Source organism: Nomascus leucogenys, chromosome 18 (genome assembly GCF_006542625.1).
Source record: "Nomascus leucogenys isolate Asia chromosome 18, Asia_NLE_v1, whole genome shotgun sequence".
NCBI lineage: Eukaryota > Metazoa > Chordata > Mammalia > Primates > Hylobatidae > Nomascus > Nomascus leucogenys.
In genome coordinates this window covers 22,578,607-22,596,639 of record NC_044398.1, presented here as the reverse complement: position 1 = coordinate 22,596,639, position 18,033 = coordinate 22,578,607, and the positions used below count along the sequence as shown (strand labels likewise).

Below are 18,033 nucleotides of genomic sequence, written 5' to 3'. Positions count from 1 at the left end.
GAGAGTATATAGGAAGACATCCTAAATGGAGTGCTATTTGATTGGGTTTTGAAAAATGAATAATAGCTCATTATATAGAGGAGAAAGAAAAGGCATCATTCAGAGTGAGTAAATTATGTGGTCAAAAATACAGACAGATGGGCCAGGCACTGTGGCTCATTCCTGTAATCCCAACACTTTGGGAAGCCGACGCAGACAAATTATTTGAGCTCAGGAGTTGAGGACCAGCCTGGGCAACATGGCGAAACCCCATCTCTACGAAAAATAAAAAAATTAGCCAGGCACGGTGGTGCGTGCCTGTAGTCCCAGCTACTTGGGAGGCAGAGGTGGGAGGATGGCTTGAGCCTGGGAGGTGGATGTCACAGGGTGCCGAGATGACAACACTGCACTCCAGCCTGGGCAATAGAGCCAGACCCTGTCTCAAAAAAAAAACCAGACACATGAAATAACAAAGTGAGCTTAGGGAACCAAAAACATTTATGTCATTTTCTAACCAGAAAGTTCATAATATTTTGCCCACATTATTAACATTCACATACCTCTAGGTCAAATAAAAACTATATAGAACCATCACCCCTCCAAAATGTATGAAATTTGCTATTTAAAATTTTTGGTTGTTGGCCAGGTGCAGTAGCTCATGTCTGTAATCCCAGCACTTTGGGAGGCTGAGGCAGGCAGATCTCTTGAGGTTAGGCGTTAGAGACCAGCCTGGCCAACATGGCAAAACCCTGTCTCTAATAAAAATACAAAAATTAGCTGGGTATGGTGGTGCACACCTGTAATCCCAGCTACTCGGGAGGCTGAGGCAGGAGAATTGCTTGAACCCAGGAGGCGGAGGTTGCAGTGAGCCAAGATTGTGCCACTGCACTCTAGCGTGGGTGATAGAGTGAGACTCTGTCTCAGAAAGAGAGAGAGAGAGATAAAAATACAATTTTTGGTTGTGGAAATTTTCAAACATGAAAAGTAGAAAATATAATCAACCCATATGTACACATCACTTAGCTTCAACAATTGTAACACATGGCCAATCTTGTTTCATCTATAACCTCTTTTACTTCCTTTCCTCACCCCAGATTGTCTTAAAGCCAATTCAAGACATGCAGTGCAACCTGTAAATACTTTTGCATGTGTCTCTAAAATATAAGAACTTTAAAAACAATAATACTTTTTAAGTATTGCAATTAAAAACAGCAGTTATTCCTTAATAGCAAATATCCAGGCACTGTTCAAATTTTCCTATCTAAAAATAACTGTTACAGTTGATTTGTTTAAACCAACCTCTACACTGCATTTGATTGATATGTCTCTTCAGTCTTTTATCTACCGTTTTTTTCGCTTTCATGTTTTTTTGTTGCCATTTATGTGAGACATATTTTATGCCTTGTCTCACATTTCTCAGTCCACCTTTTTTCTCAGGTTGCTGCTGCAGCAGTTAGTTGTACAGTGTTGCAGCCTGACAGGATGAAACCTCAGCTATGTTGTGTATCTGTTGCTTTCTCCTATAGGGCATCTCTGCTGCTATAGCATGGGACACCTGTACGAGCACACTCAACCATGTTGGCACATGCACACATTTGGAGATACAAAGGCATTAACACTTACTGCTGAGAATTGGTGGATACCCTCTTCTCCATTGTCTTGGATGATCAATTCTGATATACAAACTACATGGTTTCTCAGATGGGCCAAGGGGAGTTGAGCTCTGGTTGTCTACAGTGGTAGTCAACTTAATAACATACCCTTGAATTGGCTTTTTCTACTGACCTGTTTCACTTTTCTTAGTCCTTCCACACTGATACCTTGCTTTTAAGGAAACGAAACTAGACACCATTTATTTGTGAAAGAATGTAGGTCATTTGTATTATAGAATTTCCCACATGCTGGATTTTACTGATTGCATCCATAAGGTGTTGTTTAACATGTTTCACTATCCTTTGTGCTTCACCCATATGTAAAATACATAGAAAGTAACTTATTACCAGAAATTATTTTATTCTTCTTTGTATGTTTATTTTCTAATAGACTTTATATATATATATGTGTGTGTATATATTCATTCAACATGTATTGATTGATAGTGATGAGTTAGAGAACATTCTAGGTGCAAGAAATACAGTAATAAAATGGACAAAAAGTCCTGCCCTCATAATCTTTTATAATTAGAAAGAAATTAAAGGTATATAAAACTTCTCATTAATTGCATTGAGCTTTTAATTCAGAGCATTGGCTGGGTACTATGACTTAAGCCTGTAATCCTAGCACTTTGGGAGGCTATGGCAGGAGGATCGCTTGAGGCCAGGAGTTCAAAACCAGCTTGAGTAACATAGTGAGACCCTGTCTCTATAAAAATAAAAGTAAAAAAATTAGCCGAGGCCGGGTGTGGTGGCTCACGCCTGTAATCCCAGCACTTTGGGAGGCCGACGCGGGCAGATCACGAGGTCAGGAGATCAAGACCATCCTGGCTAACATGGTGAAATCCCGTCTCTACTAAAAATACAAAAAAATTAGCTGGGCATGGTGGCGAGCGCCTGTGGTCCCAGCTACTCAGGAGGCTGAGGCAGGAGACTGGCGTGAACCCAGGAGGTGGAGCTTGCAGTGAGCTGGGATTGCACCACTGCACTCCAGCCTGGGCAACAGAGCAAGACTCTGTCTCAAAAAAAAAAAAAAAAAAAAATTAGACCAGCGTGGTGGCTTGTGCCTATAGTCTCAGCTACTTGGGAGGCTGAGGTGGAGGGATCACTTGAACCCAGGAGTTTGAGGTTACAGTGGGCTATGATCATGCCACTGTACTCCAGCCTGGGCGACAGTGTGAGACTCTGTCTCAATAATAATAATAATAATAAATTTAGATCCCTTTAAATTAGCTTCAGCACCTCGTTTTGTGATATTGAAGGAAGAAAGTAAAGAAAGCTTGCATGTAGATAAAATCTTATTTGCGTTAAGAGAAAAACTTTAGGTAAATTTAACTGAGTTTAATTGAGCAAAGAACAATTGGCGAATCGGGCAGTCCCCAAATCAGAATAGGTTCAGAGAGGCTCCAGTAGAGCCACATGGTGGAAGATTTATGGACAGAAAAAGGAAAGTGATGGACAGAAAATGGAAGTAAAATACAGAAGCAGCCAGATTTGTTACGGCTTGGAGTGTCCCTTATTTGAACATGGTTTGAATAATTGGCTACAACTTGATGATTGGCACAAGAATATGTTACACATACGCAGTTAGGTTACAGTTCACTATGTACAGAGGAAGCTTTAGGCTGAACTTAAAATATATAAGGAGGCAGCTTTAGTCTAAACTTAATTTAACAATTCTCCTCTTTTGGTCATCTCAATGGAGAGATTGACCGAAACTTTAGTCATTGATGTCACTCTGTCATCATTTGCTCAGACAAAGGAAAAAATGGTATAAGTGAAGCTCAGTTAAGACAAGAAAAGTGCACCAGCACTAGGGAGGCCTAGGCGGGTGATTGAATGGACCCCTCCCCTTAGCCAAAGGGATTCCAAAGATACATGAGAAACTGGTTCAGGCCATGATGGGAAGGGGATTTGGACATGCCTCATTATACTCTTTTGCTGGAAGTCAGGCTTAACTGACTAGCACTAACATTAAAACAGATATTTAAGACTGACAAAACAGACTCTTTGTAGCAATAAGATACCACATTCCAGCCTGACTAATATAGCATCACATGACAGAGAGCAGGCCCTGAAAGAAATCAAAGTATTTTACTGCAAAATATGTTTCTTTGACACATTTTGAAATGGCCCTGCAAAGCTGTCTCTTCTGGGGGAAATTTACATTCTGTAGAGAATCGCCTTCCCTTTTTCTGGTCTTTGTCTGATCCTGAGGAGATTAGCTGAGAGTCTAGCACCTTTTAAAGGCTTGAGTAGGAAATTATTTGCCATCTTTTGTCCCTAACGGCGGCCACCTATGAGACTTTATTTACATAGTAAGAACCTTGGTTCTCCACAACCCCTATCTTAACCGACTCCTTTCTGTTGACTCCAGATCTTACATAATAATTTAACTCTTTCAACCAATTGCTAGTCAGAAAATCTTTGAATCTGCCTGTAAGCCCTTTCCCTACTTCAGATTGTCCTGCCTTTCTGGACCAAACCAGTGTATACCTTACATGTGTTAACTGATATCTTATATCTTCCTAAAATATGTAAAACCAAGTTGTAACTAAACCACCTTTGGTACATATTCTCTGGACCTCCTGAGGCCGTGTCACTGGTTATGGTCCTCAGAATTTGGCTCAGAATAATCTCTTCAAATATTTTATGGAGTTTGTTTTCTTCATCAACAGTAATCATGAGGAAAGTCTGATATATTGAAATGAGATTCAGTGGGAAATTTGGCTTCGTTTTCATTTGCTCATGAACAGGAATTTCCAGAAATGTTGATGGAGCAGAAATAAAAGATATATTATTCCTATATGGGTTGAGATAAGGAAAAAAGTGAGGCTGTAGATTTTTTGTAGTTTGAATTTCTATCAGAAATGGCTGGACTCTAGCCAGTAGCTCATATTTCAACTTTATTTTGTTGTATTTTTCACACATACTGTATCCCAGGATACCTAACAGATCTAAATTTGTAAGTTTTACTTTTAGAACAGTTCAAAAATAATCATGAAGCACAGACTACATGAAGCCCTAAAATTAAGCAGTTTTAAAATGAATAGGGAGCAGATGAACTTTAGAGTGCAAGATGAATAAGAATTCTCCTGTACCGAATGTCAAGAAAGTTTGGAGTAATAGTTGAGTAGGACAGACATTAAAAGGAAAAAACTATTCTGTATGATTTGAATATGTCCCATCTCCCTCTCTGTGAAGTCTCAATGTCATTGCCATCCCTAGGTATAATGAGATAGATAGTTGCTTCAGGCTCTGGGCTTTGAGTGGTGCTTGCTATTGTAGTAACCAGCTCTGCATAGCTGGCCAATTATTTGAGGCAACAGTGGCATGGGGAGAATTTTTAAAGTTCTATATAGAAAAACTTGAGCTTTCCTTAGATCAAAGCATAGCATATTGCAAAGAGGATCCCTATTTTCTTTCCACCATATCCAACTGGCTGACCTTATTATCTTGATGTGATTTCATCTTCATTGGAGATGAAAAGGGTGTAAAAGAGGGAAACACAGATCATATAGTGATTTACTTCTCCTGGACTCCATATTATCTCTAGGATGACCCCTTGTAGCAGGACATGCCGCAGACAAAACCCCTCAGACACCGGGTTAAAGAAGGAAGAGCTTTATTTGGCTGGGAGCTTCGGTAAGACTCACGTCTCCAAAAACTGAGCTCTCCGAGTGAGCAATTCCTGTCCCTTTTAAGGGCTTACAACTCTAAGGGGGTCTGTGTGAGAGGGTCGTGATCAATTGAGCAAGCAGAGGGTACGTGACTGGGGGCTGCATGCACCGGTAATCAGAACAGAACAGAACAGGACAGGGATTTTACAGTGCTTTTCCATACAATGCCTGGAATCTATAGATAACATAACCGGTTAGGTCAGGGGTTGATCTTTAACTACCAGGCCCAGGGCGCAGCGCCGAGCTGTCTGCCTGTGGATTTCATTTCTGCCTTTTCGTTTTTACTTCTTCTTTCTTTGGAGGCAGAAATTAGGCATAAGACAATATGAGGGGTGGTCAGCATAAGACAATATGAGGAGTGGTCTCCTCCCTTAGCCTAAGTATCCTTTTTTTTTTCTTTTTTATTTTGAGATGGAGTCTCGCTATGTCGCCCAGGCTGGAGTGCAGTGGTGCAATCTCGGCTCACTGCAAGCTCCACCTCCCGGGTTCATGCCATTCTCTTGCCTCAGCCTCCCAAGTAGCTGGGACTACAGGCGCCTGCCACCATGCCCAGCCAATTTTTTGTATTTTTAGTAGAGCCAGGGTTTCACCATGTTAGCTAGGATGGTCTCAATCTCCTGACCTCGTGATCTGCCCACCTCGGCCTCCCAAAGGGCTGGGATTACAGGCATGAGCCACCATGCCCAGCCCTAAGTATCCTTAATAATAATCTTACATACAGTACTTGATTGATTGATTGATTGATTGATTGAGATGGGGTCTCGCTATGTTGCCCAGGCTGATCTGGAACTCCTGGGCTCATGTGATCCTCTTTCTGGGCCTCCCAAAGTGCCGGGATTATAGGTGTGAGCCTATAGGCCCTATAGCCTATTATAGGTGTGAGCCATGCCCAGCCCCTTAGAGCAATTTTAATTTGGTTAATAATTTTTCACATGGTTATATACATGGAATATATTTTAAAAACATTTTTGCACTAATGTTTTTTTCCAAACAAGATAAGTACCTTCAGTAAAAGGTCCTTGTGTTCTACCGATAGCAACAAGAGGCAGAAAAATTCTAGGCAGACAGGGGCAGGTCCCTGACAAAACCCCACCTTCAAGCCGAAAAGCCTGAAACCTTCTATTCCAGTGGCCCGCTCAAATGTTGCCTTTCCTAAACTACCCATGGCCCACCCCCATCCTGTGCCTATAAAGACCCCAGACTCAGAGAAGCAGCTGAACATTGGAGAGAAGTGACTTGACTTCAAGGGACAGCTTGATGGCTTGACTTTTTGGTGAAGAGTCCAGCCAGAGACAGCTGGACTTGAGAGGAAGATTACCTGCCCATCCCATCCCTTTTCCAGCTCCCCTTCCTGCTGAGAGCCACTTTCATCGTTCAGTAAAATCCTCTGCATTCACCATCCTTCAGTTTGTTCATGCGACCTCAATTTTCTTGGATACCAGACAGGAGCTTGGGAGCCAACAAGTGCAGATACCAAAAAAAGGCTGTCACACTGGCCCTTTGCCTTTGCTGGCGGAGGGCAGCTGTCCCACATGATGAGGCAAAGGGCCCACTGAGCTGTTAACACTTAAGCCATCTGTGGATGGCAGAGCTAAAGGAGCACTGTAACCACCCTCTGGGGCTTCAGGAATCGCAGGCACCCCCATCCAGATGCTGCTGCATGGCCTGTACGGCATTTGCTCCTGCTGGCACCCAAAAGCAGTTGGCTGGTTCCTGCACGTGCTTGCTCTGGTTCCTGCACTTGTTCGCTTGCACACTCCCTCCCGCAACGGGTAGACAGGGGCAGGCTAAGCAAACAAGGCACCCCTGTCGTGAGTCCTGTGAAAGGGTCAAGATGATATCCTGCTTCACTCCTTTTGTTTTTAATCCTCTGTAGTGCTGCTTAATACAGAGCAGGGATTGGCCATCTACAGCCAACTGCCTATTTCTGTATGGCCCATGAGCAGAGAATGGTTTTTACATTTTTTAAATGGGTGAAAAAAATCACAAGAAGCAGCTTTGTGAAACTTGAAAGTGACATGAAATTAAAATTTCAGTGTCCATAAAAGGAGTTATCTGCAATCCCATTTCACTCCCATTCTTATTAGAGATAACCAATGTTATTAATTTGGTGTTTATCATTTTTGTTGAAGACTATAACATCATGTATATTCATTGTCCTTCCCTAGGGGATGATTATATTTATTATTGCAGCATGAGTACTACATTTCCCTTACTTTTGTATAAGTTTTATAAGTTTCCCTTACTTTTATGTAAAGAACAGGTAGCTGTTCTTTTATTTTCACTGCTATAAGTTGTGGATATTATTTGTATAAATTTATACAAATATGCCAGTATATGATTTATTAGTCAGTTATTGCTATGTAACAAACAACCAGAAAATGTCAGTGGCATAACAAGCATTTATTTAGCTCATGCTTCTCTGTAATTGCCTGACAAGTTCTTGTTGCCCACTGCACAGATAGAGCTGATTAACTGAGACAGCAGTATTGCAGTAAAGAGAGTTTAGTTAATGCAAGGCCAGCCAAGTAGAAGGACAGGAGTTTATTATTCATCAAGTCAGCCTCCCTAAGGACTGAGAGGCTAGGGTTTTTATGGATAGTTTGGTGGGCAGGGGGCTAGGGAATGGGTGCTGCAGATTGGTTGAGGATGAAATCACAGGGGTGTGGAAAACAGTCCTCATGCACTGAGGCTGCCTCTATGTTTGGGCCACAGGATGGGTTCAGTCATGAGTCATGGGTTTGGATGGGGTCATTCAGTTGCCAGAATGCAAAAGTCTGAAAAATATCTCAAAAGATCAATCTTAGATTCTACAATAGTGATGCTATTTATAGAAGCAGTTGGGGAAGTCACAAGTCTTGTGACCTCTGGGCACATGCCACCTGAGTTGTAAGGGATTAGAGAAACTATGCCTACATTTTAATGGAATTCAGGCCTCTTCCATAATCCTAATCTTGTGTCCTTTTACTAGTTTTACAAAGGTTGCTTTGGTCCCTGAGCAAGGAGTTTTGGGGAGGGACTATTAGCATTCTTGCTTTCAAGTTAAACTATAGTCTAAATTCCTCCGATTCCCAGGCTTTTGCCTGGGAATGAGTAAGGACAGCTAGCCTGTGAGACTAGAAGCAAGATGGAGTCAGCCATGCTAGACTTCTCTTGCTGTCATAATCTTTGCAAAGGCACTTCATCTGAAGATCCCATGAAGTGCTCTCTGCTGTTCTCAGCTGAGCTCTGTAGATAGGCTAGAGGTTGTCTAATTAAGCTAGGATAGCTCTGAAAGTTTGTCAGCAGATTTGTCAGCCTGCTTTATGCGTTTATCACTTTTTAGACCACTGGCCCATCCAGGATATATTTTTCTTATAGATGGCCAAGATATAAGAAAGAAAGCCAACCTCAGAAGTCCATTTTAAGGATGCTTATGTCCCATCTGTTAATATCCCATTGGCTAAAACAAGTTACACAACAAAGCCCAAAGTCAAGGGCTTTTCCATAGAGGTCAATGAGAAGGAAGTAAATATTTGAGATCAGTAATCTAATCTACCATGCCAGTTTTTTGTTTTGTTTTGTTTTAGAGACAGGGTCTTGCTCTGTTGCCCAGGCTAGAATGCAGTGGCATGTTCATAGTTCATGTAACCTTGAACTCCTGGGCTCAAGTTATCCCCCACTTTCGCTTCCTGAGTAGCTAGGACTACAGGTGTGTACCATCACACCAAGCTAATTAAAATTTTTTTTGTAGAGACAAGTGTCTCACTGTGTTGCCCAGGTTGCTCAAACTCTTGGCCTCAAGTGATCTTCCCACCTCAGACTTCCAAAGTGCTGGGATTATAAGTGTAAGATACCACATCTGGCTCCATGTCAGTTTTTTTTTTTTTTTTAATCATTACCATACTGCACTGAATGTTCTCCTATATGTGCCCTGGTACATATTTGCAATAAGTTATTTTCTTCTCTTTTCTTTTTTTTTTTGAGATGGAGTTTCACTCTGGTTGCCCAGGCTGGAGTGCAATGGCACAATCTCGGCTCACTGCAACCTCCATCTCCTGGGTTCAAGTGATTCTCCTGCCTCAGCCTCCCAAGTAGCTGGGATTACAGGCATGCACCACCATGCCTGGCTAATTTTGTATTTTTAGTAGAGACAGGGTTTCGCCCTGTTGGTCAGGTTGGTCTTGAACTCCTGACCTCAGGTGATTCACCTGTCTCGGCCTCCCAAAGTGCTGGGATTACAGGCATGAGCCACCATGCCCAGCCAAGAAGTTATTTTCAGCATATACCTGGAACTGGACTTGCTGGCCCATAGAGTATATTCCTCTTCACATTTGCTAGACATTGCCAAATTGATTTCCAGAGTTGATACAGTAATTTATCTTCTCTCCAAGAATATATCAGTTTCTTCCTCTGCATTCCTGCCAACACTTGGTATTATCAGATTTAAATTTTAACAAACTTATGAAAGTAAATTATTGTCTCTTTGTGCTTTTTCTATTCTCTATCTGCTTTAATCTTTATTATTTCCTTCCTCCTACTAATATTTAGTTGAGTTTGTTCTTGTTTTTCTAGTTCCCTAAGATGCAATATTAGGTTGTTTATTTGAGGGCTTTCTTCTTTTTCAGTGTAGTGTTTATTGTTATCAACTTCCCTTTTAGAATTGTTTTTGGTATATTCCATAGCAAAAACATGTTGTGTTTCCATTTTTGTCTCAAGAAATTTTTAAAATTTTCTTTTTAATTTCTTCATTGATCCATTATTCAGGAGCATATTGCTTGATTTCCACATCTTTGTAAAGTTTCCAAAGTTCCTCCTGTTATTTATTTCTAGTTATATATCATTGTGGTCAGAAAAGATACTTGATACAGTTTCAGTCTTAAATTTGTTAAGACTTGTTTTGTGGCCTAACATATGATCTGTCCTGGAGAAGTGTTCATGTACAGGTGAGAAGAATGTGTATTCTGTAGCAGTTGGATGGAATGTTCTATAAATCTCTCTTAAGTCCATTTGGTCCAGAGTACAGTTTAAATCTGATGTTTCTTTATTGATTTTCTATCTAGATGATCTGCCCATTACTGAAAGTGGGATGTTGAAGCCCCCTACTATTATTGTATTGCAATCTCTCTCTCTTTTTAGATCTATTAATATTTGCTTTATATTTAGGTGCACTGAGATTGGGTTCATATATATGTACAATTGTCATATCTTCTTAATGAATTGACTCCTTTATTACTAAATAATACCTTCTTTGTCTCTTCTTACAGTTTTTGACTTATACTCTATTTTATCTAGGTATAGCTACTCCTGCTCTCTTCTGGTTTCTATTTCCAAATATCTTTTTCCCTTTACTTACATTCAGTCTGTTTGTGTCCTTACTGGTGAAATGAGTCTCTTATAGGCATCATATAGTTGGGTCTTTTTAAAAAGAATTTATTCAGCCATTCTATGTTTTTTATTTGGAGAATTTAGACCATTTATAGTCACTGTTATTATTGATATGTAAGGACTTTATTATAGCCATTTTGTTCCTCATTTTCTGGTTGTTTTGTAACCCCTCCCTTCCTTTTTTTCCTTTGTTACTGTCTTCTTTGTCTTCCTTTGTGGTCATTTTCTCTGGTACTATATTTTAATTCCTTGCCTTTTATTTTTAGAATATCTGTTACAGGATTTTTCTTTGTGGCTACCGTGAGGCTTACAAAAAACATAACAGATTATTTCAAGCTGATAACAGCTTAACTTTGATCACAGACACACAAAAATTCTACACTTTAAAGTGTTTTAAAGATTTTTCTGGTTTTATTTTACATTTCACTAATGACTAGTGAGGCTTATCATCTCTGCATGTTATTGACTACTTACATTGCCTCTTCTATGAATTGCCTGTTTATAGTCTCTGCTCATTTTTCCACTTGATTATCCTTTTTAGTAAAGTAGTTTATATATTCTCATTGAAATCTGTTATATACATTGCAGATCTCCTGTCCTAGTCTGGGGCCTGTCTTTTTATTTTGTTTGTGGTGATTTTTAATGCACAGAAGTTGTCAATATTGATATTTTCAAATGTTTCAGTCTTCTCCTTGATAGTTTGTACTGTTATTTTTAACTGCTTTATTAAGATATAATTAACATAAAATGAATAGCACATATTTATAGTGTTTGATCAGTTTTGACATACTAGTCATATGTATATTCTAGTGAAACCATCGACACAATTAATATAATGACAAGTTTATCACCCCATGAGTTTCTTCATTCCCATTTATAATATTTCTTTACCTTTTTTTCCTGCCCTCAAAGTCCCAGGCAACCACTAATCTGCTGTCTGTCTTCCGTATCCTAACTGATTCAGTCTACTTTCTCTATCAATTATTGAGAGAAGGATGTTGATTTCTGACTTTAATTTTGGATTTGTCTGTTCATACTTTCAGTTCTATCAGTTTGGTTTTTTTTTGGTTTGTTTGTTCATTTTAGAGATGGGGGGCCTCACTATGTTGCTCGGCTGGAGTGCAGTGGCTGTCAATAGACATGATCATAGTATACTGCAGCCTCGAACTCCTGGCTCCTGGCCTCAAGTGATCCTCCTAGTCTCAGCCTACCAAGTAGCTGGGACTAAAAGCACATGACCCTGTGCTAGGCTCTAGTTTTTGCTTCACATATTTTGAAACTCTCGTATTAGGTACACACATTTTTAGGATTATTAATATTGTTTGGTGAATTGACCCTCTTATCATTACATAATTGATTCGCTTTATCCATGCGAATTTCTTTTTTTTGCTCTGAAGTCTACATAGCCTGATATTTATATAGCCACTCCAGTTTTCTTCTGATTATTTTTTTATGACACCTTTTTCTATACTGTTACTTTTAACCCCCTTATTATATTTAAAATGGGGGTCCTTAGAACTTGAGGATAAATTCAAATAATACAAAATAAAATAGGGTTCTTGTGGACAACCTGTAGCCAGATCTTGTTTTTTATACAGTATGATAGCCTCTATCTTTTAATTACTGCATTTATTGATATGCTTGAATTTAGGCCCACCATTTTGTTTGTTTTTTTCTTATTTCTCCATCTTTTTTATGTTCTTCTTATCCCCTTGCCTGCCTTCTTTTTGGATTATTTGAACATTTTTTAGTATAGTGAATTTGAATTAATCTTTTGAGTTAACAATATTTCTTTGTATATCTTTATTCTACTTGTGTCTATAGATATTGTAATATACATACTTAACTTTTTACAGTCTATTAAGAATTTATATTTTACCACTTTCAGTGGAATATAGATAGATATCTTATCACCATGTAGGTCTCTCCTAACTTTATGTTGTTGTGTCCTATGTATTATATCTACACACATAAAAAATTCTACTAGACATTGTCTTGATTTTCTTAGTAACTATCATACATAAAGAACTTGCAAGGAGAAAATATTATATATGTCCAGATAGTAACTATGTCTGTTGCTCTTTTTAAATTTTTTTAAGTTCCTTTGGTGTCATTTTCTTTCCCCCCTGAAGAATAAAATGTCCTTCGGAGCAGGTCTCTTGGTGACAAATTCTCTTGTTTTCCTTCATGTTAGAATTTTTTTTATTTTGTTTTCATTCATGAAAGCTATTTTCACTTAGATAAAGAATTCTGGGATGAAATTCTTTTCTTTCAGCAGTTTAAACTGGCTACTTCAAAGATTTTTAAATATATTTTAAAAAAACATTAAAAGGTTTTTTAAATGAAATTGCTGAGGCAAACAGCGTAAGTGAGGAGAGATGGGATCCAAGGATGAAATTCTAAGAAGTGCACATATTTAAGGGATAGGTAGAATAATCATCAAAGGAGTTTAAGAAGAAGCAGATAAGACTATATGAAGATAATTATGAGAAACTGGAAATACAGATATATGATCTTAGGCAAATTTTTTAACATCTCTAAATCTAATTTTCTCATTTGTAAAACTGAGATAATAGCAACTAATTTGTATGGTTATGAAAATTAACTCATATATCTGTTATGTACATACTTCTTCATGGCCTACTTCATTTCAGTATTTGCTTATAAAATGACAAGAATTCTCAGTAAGTTCCAGGCTGTACTCCCATGCCCCTTGCCCTGACTTTTTTTTTTTTTTAACTATAATGAAGATATATAAAGCACCTATTACAAGGCCTACAAAAATGCTCAATAAATAACTCATTACAATGATTATTAACACAGAAGATAAAACTAAGTGGCTTTAATGTCTCTCATATGTGATACACTGGGACTATACTTTGTTTTGCTAGCTTACATTACCTTGCATTGCTGAAAAATATAAACATTTTAATACATTTTTAGATAAATTTTAGTGCTAAACACATGTAGAATAATGAAACTGGATCTTCCATCTCTTACCTTATATAAAAATCAACTCAAGATGCATCAAAGACATAAATCTAAGATGTGAGATCATAAAAATTATATAAGATAACCTTGGAAAAAATCTTTTGGACGTTGGCCTAGGCAAATAATTCATGACCAAGACTCCAAAAGCAAATGCAACAAAAATAAAGAAATGGGGCCTAATTAAACTAAGGAGCTTCTGCACAGCAAAAGAAATAATCGGAGTAAACAGATAGCCCATAGAATGGGAAAAAATATTTGCAAACTATGCATCTGACAAAGGACTAGTATTGAGAATCTATAAGGAAGTCAAACAAACCAACAAGAAGAAAGCAAATAATCCCATCAAAAGGTGGAAAAGGATATGAATAGACATTTCTCAAAAGAAGATATACAAATGGCCAACAAAATTATGAAAAAATGCTCAACATCACTAATCATCAGAGAAATGCAAATTAAAATCACAAAAAGATACCACATTACTCCTGCCAGTAATTAAAAAGTCAAAAAACAATAGATGTTGGCATGGATGTGGTGAAAAGGGAACGCTTTTATACTGCTGGTGGGAATGTAAATTGGCACAACCTCTACGGAAATCAGTACGGATATTCCTTAAAGAACTAAAAGTAGGCCGGGTGCGGTGGCTCATGCCTGTAACCCTAGCACTTTGGGAGGCTGAGGTGCGTGTGTCACGAAGTCAGGAGTTCGAGACTAGCCTGGCCAGCATGGTGAAACTCCTTCTCTACTAAAAATACAAAAATTAGCCGGGCGTGGTGGTGTGCGCCTGTAGTCCCAGCTACTTAGGGGGCTGAAGCAGGAAAATCACTTGAACCCAGGAGATGGAGGTTGCAGTGAGCCGAGATTGTGCCACTGCACTCCAGCCTGGGCAACAGAGTGAGACTCTGTCTCAAAAAAAAAAAAAAGAACTAAAAGTAGATCTACCATTTGATCCAGCAGTCCCACTACTGGGTATCTACCCAAATAAAAAGAAGTCATTATATGAAAAAGACTCATGCACATGCATGTTCATAGCAGCACAATTCACAGTTACAAAGATACGGGCCAGGTGTGGTGACTCATACCTGTAATTCCAGCACTTTGGGAGGCTGAGGCGAGTGGATCACTTGAGGTCATTAATTAAAGACCAGCCTGGCCAACATGGTGAAACCCCGTCTCTACTAAAAATACAAAAATTAGCCAGGCGTGGCAGTATGTGCCTGTAATCCCAGCTACTCAGGAGGCTGAGGCAGGAGTATTGCTTGAGCCCAGGAGGTAGAGGTTGCAGTGAGCCGAGATCGCACCACTAGACTCCAGCCTGGGCGACAGAGCAAGACTCTGTCTAAGAAAAAACAAACAAACAAACACAAAAAAACCAAAGATATAGAACCAACATAAGTGCCCATCGACCAGTGAGTGAATAAAGAAAATGTGGTATGTATACACCATGGAATACTACTCAGCCATGAAAAGGAACAAAATAATATCTTTTGCAGCAACTTGGTTGGAGCTAGAGGCCATAATTCTAAGTGAAAAGTTAACTCAGTTGTTGAAAACCAAATACTATATGTTCTCACTTATAAGTGGGAGCCAAGCTATGAGGTTGTAAAGACATACAGAGTGAGATAATGGACTTTGGGGACTTGGAGTTAGGGTTGGAGCGCAATGAGGGATCAAAGAGTACATATTGGGTACAGTGTACACTACTTGGGTGACGGGTGTGCTAAAATCTCAGAATTCACCACCGTAGAATTCATCAGTGTAACCAAAAACCACTTGTACTACAGAAGGTATTTTAAAAAATTAGTGTTAACAAAAAAAGAATCTCTAAATTTTGAGAGATAGCTGGGACTTCTTAACTACAATTATTCAGTTTCCATTTACCTAAATTCTAATTTGTAGATCTTGAAATGACATATTTAATTCAGTTGCCCTTGTGTCTTTTGACAAAATGAGTTTGACAAAGTCAGTTGCCATTGTCTTTAAACAAGTCTTTTAAATGTTCACTCTGAGGCTTAAACTGAGACTATTCTTAACAGTATGTGTGTACTTTTACACATACTCTACTTTTACACACATTTATATTATTTTGGGTGTGGACTCAAGAAAAGAGGCAACTGCCATAATTAGAAGATTATTAGAGTTAAAATAAAAAAAACAGTCATTTAACCTTCTGAGCATTGGCTTTCTTATCAATAAAAAGGCAAAGGTAGTGTTTATATCACACTATGAGCATTAAATGAAATGACTGAAAGTTCTTTGAATAAAAGTTTAAAAACCATAGGAAACATCTCAGTGAAAACAACATAGCTATAGTCTGGTGTTTCTAAGCTGGGACCAAAGGGTTTGGGTAGCAAACTGAAAGGGAAATGTCATATGGAAGTCACCTAAGTATTTTTAAACTACACATGCTATTTTTTCTCCTTTCATTCTCCATGCTCTCCTTGCCCCCAATAATTGGGCCTATTTGATTTTCTAGAGGAGTAGTTAGGGACAATAGCTTGAATTACTTCATCCGTCCACATTCTCCACACTCCACTTCCAACCATTTTAAGAACTGATCTAATCCAACCATCTCCTTCATTTGGCAGGTAAATAAATCAAAACATAGCAAGGTGAAATAATCATTTCTTTCAACTTGAAATCATGAAACTCTTGGCCTACTTCATGTCAGTATTTGCTTATAAAATGACAATAATTCTCAGTGAGTGCCAGGCTGTCCTCCCATGCCCCTTCCCGCTCACCATTTTTTTAATATAATGAAGAGCATAAAATATAAAACATAAATATGTTCCATCTTCTCCATCTTCACAGTTCATGTCACAGAAGTAACCACCTTTAAAATTTTAAGTTAACGTTTTGAGTTATTCTGGGTATTGCTCTGATAACCTAAAATCTGTGCTATCTAATACAGTAGCCAGTAGCCATATTTGGCTACTGAGCACTTGAAATGTGGCAAGTCTGAGTTGAGATGTATTATAATTACAAGATACACCCCGATTTTGAAAATATAGTATTAAAAAATGTAAAACATCTCATTAATATTTTCTCTTGATTACTACTTAAAATGATACTATTTGGATATATTCAGTTAAATAAAGTATTAAAATTAATTTCACTTGTTTCTTTTTGCCTTTTTAAAAATTTAATGTTATTTTTGTCCGGCACGGTGGCTCACGCCTTTTATCCCAGCACTTTGGGAGGCTGAGGCGGGTGGATCATGAGGTCAGGAGATCAAGACCATCCTGGCTAACAGGGTGAAACCCTGTCTGTACTAAAAATACAAAAAAAAATTAGCCAGGCATGGTGGCATGCTCCTGTAGTCCCAGCTACTCAGGAGGCTAAGGCAGGAGAATCGCTTGAACCCAGGAGGTGGAGGTTGCAGTGAGCCAAGATCATGCCACTGCACTCCAGCCTGGGTGACAAAGTGAGACTCCGTCTCAAAAAAAAAAATTAATTAATTAATTAACCTTATTTTTAAATTGACATAATAATTGTACATATTTATGGGGTACATAGTGCTGTTTTGATACATATAATGTATATAGTGATTAGATAAGAGTAATTAGCATATCACCATCAAACATTTCTTTGTGTCAGTGCCTTCCTTCTAGATATTTGAAACTGTATAAATATTGTTGTTAACTCTACAATGCTATAGAACACTAGAACTTATTCTTCCTATCTAGGTGTAATTTTGTATCCTTTAACAAATCTTTTCTAGTCCCTCACATTTACCCTATCCTTCCCAGCCTCTGGTATACCCTGTTCTACTTTCTACTTTTATGAGATCAACTTTTTCTGGCTTCCACGTAGGAATGAGAACATGCGGTGTTTAACTTTCTGTTCCTGGCTTATTTCATTTAACATAATGTCAACCAGTTGTATCCATGTTGCCTCAAGTGACAGAATTTCTTCCTTTCTACCTTTTTAAAGATGGCTGTTAGAAAATTTTAAATTACACGTGTGACTTGCATTTGTTATTCACACTATATTTCTGTTGGACAGTGCTGATGCAATTAGTAAGCATATATCTGCCTTAGTTGATGTACCAGGTTTTACTTGTGAGACATCTGATTCTATTCTGATTCTCATGCGTTTGTAAGGAACCAGGAAGATTTTTTCTTGAAAATCTTTAGGATTTTTTCATCCTTGGTATTCTGAAATTTCACAAGCATACACTGAAGTGTGGGTAGTTTTTTTTGTTCAATATGCTTAGAACACTTGGTAAGGTCTTTTAGTTTGTCTCTCTATAGTTCTGAGAAAGTTTCTGCTAGTATTTTTTGGATTATTTTCTCCCTGTTTCTGAATGAGAAAGGTCCTGTAGGATACTAAACCTCTTGGATTGAGTCTCTGTTTTCTATAATTCT

General features: G+C 38.4%; 1 protein-coding gene across 5 annotated transcripts in view; it reads left to right on the top strand.

Moving 5' to 3' along the window:
- MICU1 (mitochondrial calcium uptake 1) overlaps positions 1–18,033 on the top strand; it is a 267,394-nt gene that overhangs the window by 78,277 nt on the left and 171,084 nt on the right. The window lies entirely within an intron of this gene.